The 5,323-nt window shown below is 39.2% G+C and overlaps 2 protein-coding genes across 2 annotated transcripts in view; both read right to left on the bottom strand.

Annotated features, from left to right (window-relative positions):
• Positions 1-1,007: 1,007 nt before the first annotated feature.
• The window catches only part of LOC122076900, an 11,055-nt gene continuing 6,739 nt past the window's right edge, over positions 1,008-5,323 (bottom strand). The window contains exon 2 of the mRNA XM_042642520.1: positions 1,008-1,251. The gene's annotated coding sequence lies outside the window, so the exon portion shown is untranslated. The remainder of the gene's footprint in view (positions 1,252-5,323) is intronic.
• Positions 1,008-5,323, bottom strand: part of LOC122076899 — a 6,104-nt gene continuing 1,788 nt past the window's right edge. The window contains exon 2 of the mRNA XM_042642518.1: positions 1,008-1,251. The gene's annotated coding sequence lies outside the window, so the exon portion shown is untranslated. The remainder of the gene's footprint in view (positions 1,252-5,323) is intronic.

The raw sequence follows: 5,323 nt of genomic DNA, 5'->3' as shown, positions 1-5,323 counted from the left end.
GAAATAGCTCATAATCATCATAACTGAAAAATAACCAAGATAATTCCCTCTTAGGGATATCACCAAGATTTAATTCCATGTTTCGATCGAGATTTCATTCCATATTGATCAGGATGAAAACTCTACTACTATTGTTTGTTCCAGGCTTACATGCCAGTGTAATCTCTCTCTCTCTCTCTCTCTCTCTCTCTCTCTCAATGAACCAAATGAACGACTCACCATAATCTGCCATTTCTACCAACAAAAAATATTCATTCAGGGCAAGAGAACAATACCCAGTAGCGCTGCCACACTCAGGCATTTTCAGCACATGGGACAGGAGAGTGGGAGACTGCATAGTCTTTTCATGCCCGCCTAGGCATAGGCGTAGATATGCACAAGCAAATAGCTTTCTTTTTTCCCATTCATTAATATCTCTTTTCAAGATTTTAATATACGTCGAGTATGAAAAACAAGAAGGAAACAGGACTCCAGGTGGCCATAACAGCTTTTCTATTCCTTAAAAAATGGAGTAGCATTATCAGTCAAATAAAAGGATTAGATCAGTGATTAGTGATATCAGTATTTTTATCAATTTTAATTTTGAAGGTCTAATTGATTTTTCCTCTTACAGCTAATCACACGATTGTGATAATTTGCTCGAGGCAAAATCTCTTATGATACAGTGAGTCCAACTGCTTTGAGTCTGACTTTTCACATGAATTATTATGGGATTTTTTGGGATTTAAAAAAGAAAAAGAAACCACAAATTGAGTATAAATATCTATGGTCCAAGAATTCAATCGAGTTAGAGAAGTGAGGAACAGATAATAAAGGTCAAAGTGGGAAAACTTTCCCTCAAAATGTTGTTTGGTTACCCTGAACATGAATTTACATTTTCCAAGTTGCATCCCACCTTCACAAGGGACAAGTCTTATAGGGAAAACACCCTCCCAAAATTGTCCAAGGAATGTGAAGACAGATCTTAACACATGTACTTCACCTTCTAAATTTTTAAAGGAAATTCATGGGGATAAATGAATATCTTTATTTTCCACAAGTCAGTTGCTCTAGTAACAGAACAAATAAAAATTAAAGGCCTTGTAATAACACATCAAAAGTAGAAATCAAACCCTTGTCCACTACATACCAACTGAATTCAATTGGGACAGTGCTATTATCATGAAATATCATTCTACACACTGATTGAAACAAGAGAGAGATTATTAAATGGGTCAAGGGCATACACGTATTTTGCCACAACTCCTAACCCTGAAAAACATGATAAACAAGGAATTAGTGGTAAAGAATTTTTTTGGTAAAAGTATACAAGGCATATGTGAGAGAAAGCTATTGTTTGATTGTACATGACAAGGAAGCATCTTTAAACATAGTTGAGTGAAAAAACATATCATGAGGTTGGAGTCAGCAGCAACAACTGTATCATTGACCAAAAGATACACCCCTTTTTTAGCAAAGCAACATCAAGAAAATTTGTCCTTTTAGACCAAATTAGACCATATAATTCCCTTCAGCTTTATAGAAATATCCTGCAATATATTTCTGTCGAATAAACTTAAGCCTAAGAAAGAAAAGGGCCGTAGTACACAAGAAGTTATGTCTGAAATTAATAAGATTACTGGACAGACACTGAAACTGAGTAACAAACTACTGAAACATGATAAAATAATTGAAAGAAAGGACTATGTGCTAAGTTATTTTCTTCTATATTAAATGCTTAGTAAGAAAGGCAATTTATCAAATTCGTTAGAACACAAGAAGCGGTGTGAGCATATTCACTAAGGGCTCTTTTGCCCTTCAACCACGCCCCTTCCCCCCCAACACACACACACACACAACACACACACACACACACACATTTTTTTCTTCTATCACTGAGTACTTTAGCATCTTTGTGAGGGCAAAATAAAACTAGCATAGAAACAATGGTTAGCCGATAAAATGCTACACCATATAAATCTCGACATGAACTCCAAGGCCGTAAGTATGTTAAAACTCGAAAACTCAGCATTAAATCAATTACAAATGGCACTATACTCCCACAATTCATTCACTGTATTTCTATGAATATTCTGTAGAGGATTGGAGTCTAGTATTATGTGGGTTTGGGTTGACGGCCACCTCCAAAGGGCCACTAAAAGCCTGTAGAGTTTATTAGGGTTAACTGGGAATTCTTTGTAAACAAAAAGGCGTGAGGGAGAGAGCTTGTAAACCCTATCCTCCATTACAAGTGCAGATGCTCTTATCTCACTATAGTAAGCACCTTGCTGAACCACATATATCATTGCTTTGTGGTTGTTTGACTGCTCTTTCCTTTGTTACGTTTCGTTTTCTGTGTCGTGGATAGGTTTCAGTTTCAAAATATTCAACACAATTCAACCAATTAGATAACTTAGATATACATACCTAAAAACAAAACTGGGTTTGTGGAACAAAATAACATGGCAAAATAACTAGGAGCCAACAAATCTTATTGCCAATTTGGGATGTGGTAAAGAATAAAAAAACTGCAGTATACACATTCTTAAACCCCACACACAGTCCATGGCCCATCGATTGTGTTTGCAATACGCTGGAGATGATCCCAGAGAAGCCTCCTTTGAGAGATATCATTTGCTCCATCGACGGAAGTAGTAAAGAAAATCAACTTGCAACTGAGTAATAAGAATTCAAGAGTGAACAATTGAGAGCTCTTGGAAGCACAAAAACTTGAAGCATTTGGGGGTCCCAGAGCATCCAAATCTTATCCAAAGGAAAGAAATCATAATTCTGCTTGAGATGCCACATGTGATTAAGAGAATCACTGATTTTCTGTGAACTACTTTGTTGAACTCATGTTTCCACCAAAACCATCAAACTAAGCTCAAACTTGTGCATAAGACAGTGAACACCTGCTTGTCAAGGCTCCTAATACTCCATACTCCAAGATTCATCATAAGAGTATAAAATAGTTTTGGCAGAAAAGGAACGGTCTTACCATGAGCTCCCACCTCCACTTCCATTGGATGATCATGTGTATTGCTTCCGACATCATGAGTAATGTCATCAACATCTCTCGTCTCATGTATAAGGCTCTCCAAGGGCTTGAACCTGTTAAGAATTGATTTGGATGGTTGTAAATGCAATGAAGAGTGCAGTTGAGATGCAATCCCTATCCCATTTGCTCTATGCAAAACCTCTGAGATTTGGTTAGGAGCAGATCATCCGTGGGGTGCGGAGGACTCATGCCAGTATTCACAAAGGACTTGTGTCGTAGTGTCATACACCATCGGAGTGGGCTCTCATGACTGCACTACTCATCCCTACTCCAGATGGGATATCTAAGGAGGGATTGTCATTGGGAAGGTGTATAGCTGGTGGGGGTGGATTGTTGTTACAGTCCAAAGGGGTTTATCGGGCCCTTGCCCTTATCAACCTTGGCTGTGTTGCTTCTAGCAGACGTCCATTGTCCACTGCAGCAGTTGCGGGTACCGGCAACGAAGGTTGGCCAGGAGGGGGAAAATGGGCCCTTGGAGCCAAGTGGCATGAGGAATCAGAGTGGCCAAAAACTTGACAACGTGCACAAAACTGGGGGCGCAACAATCATACTCCACTGGTTGAATGATCCATTTTCTGATGGACATGGACATGGACAGTGGGATCAATTCAGGGAGGCCACTCGAGGGAAGAATGAGAATTTCTACAGAGACGGGTAAAGGACAGACATTCTCTGTATGTTATACTGGAATGAATGAACAATGGTCGACCAACAACACTAGCAATGTGGCTAAGAGATTGGTCTCCAAAAGGTTGAGATTACGGCCAGATAGACGAATCCAGAGGGGAAGCTCAGAGACATTATTTTGTGAAGAGATACATCTGAAGACTATGGTTGGAGGATCAGGGGATGAGCTCCAAGGTTCCATGGCCATACTTCCAATATACATTGGAGTTGGGTTTGGATTTCACAAGTGAAGATAAAAATACCGCTGCCCAACCCTGTAACCTCTACTTTCACCAAATTTTGACCACCAATTCTGTTTGACAAAACGCCGAACAACATGATAAGGAGTTTAGGACCTAGGCCAAATCCTACGAGAGCATATTCCCACTGGATTCTTCATCTTCCAACTCTCCCTGGCCAGTTTTTCACCATCAATCACAGATGAGGGAATGAATTCCAACACAATACCCTGAGATGAACGAGTGGAAGTACACAAGCTAGACCATGTTTTCCCATTCAGAGATGGATTCGAGGGGTGCCATTCCAGGGAACGGACTGGTCTGGGATCATCTGGCATATTGAATTGTCTGCCGAAAAGGTGACCCACTGGCATCCATCAACGGCTGAAGAAAGAGTAGCAAGACAAAGCCCTAATCAAAACAGAGACATGAGAGATCTTCTCCCTTTCGTCTATTACCGATGATTTCTGCTTTGTTTGAACTTTGATGGTGGAGATGAAGAATTTCCTATTCTGGTTTCAGCAGGTGTGACAAATCTGTGTTTTTTTCTCAGCCATAAAAACCAATCCAAGATGCAGGCCTTGCTCGCTTCTTTATTAAATTCAAAAAATTCCAGCAGTGATCTCTTACATATGTATAAATTTCGATGACCAAGCATTTCAAGATTTGGGAACCATCAAAACAAGGGCAGTGATAGATCAATCAAAGATTGGTCACAGAATAAAATCTTCCAACAGATTGTGCATTTTAATTCTTTCCAAGGGAGCAGAAGCTCATCCCAAGATGGAAACATGCACTTTGAAGGAAGTCATTAAACAATGAAACAAACCAGTGGATCAGGAAAAGACTTGAGAGAACAGATATAAAAGAAAACTTAACTACCCGAAGTGACCACTAAAATTGGCAGGGGAAAGACAGTTCAGCTAAAAAATTGAGTAATTAGTTCTTCAAGTCAACCAGGGAAGAGCTGAAGTGGACATCTTGGCAACTTAATGCCTTTCAATAACTCTCCACCCCCCAACCCTCTTCCTTTTATGGGTTAAATTTTGTGTAGCCTTTTAGAAGGGTATACATCGTCTAGTTAGCATCTTAAAGTTTGGTCATCACTAGTTCACCAGATTTTATGGGTGTTCAAGTCTTGTAGATACATTGAAGCAGTAACAAAGTTGTGGGGTTCAAGAGGTTATCTCTGTATTGGTGGGGACTCCTTTTAGGTTTAACAAAACTTTTCTTTGTTGCAGCAAAGGTAATCCTTTTTGAGGAGTAAGACAAATAAATAATGATCAAATGATTTGGGATTCCATTTCCTTTGACATTAAGGTTATGTTTGGTAGCCAAAAGAAGAAAAGAAATGAAATGAAAAAAAATGAAATGGTGAAAA

The sequence above is a fragment of the Macadamia integrifolia genome, chromosome 4 (assembly GCF_013358625.1).
Source record: "Macadamia integrifolia cultivar HAES 741 chromosome 4, SCU_Mint_v3, whole genome shotgun sequence".
Taxonomy (NCBI): Eukaryota; Viridiplantae; Streptophyta; class Magnoliopsida; order Proteales; family Proteaceae; genus Macadamia; species Macadamia integrifolia.
Note: the sequence above shows the minus strand (reverse complement) of the source record. Positions and strands in the feature narration are given on the sequence as shown.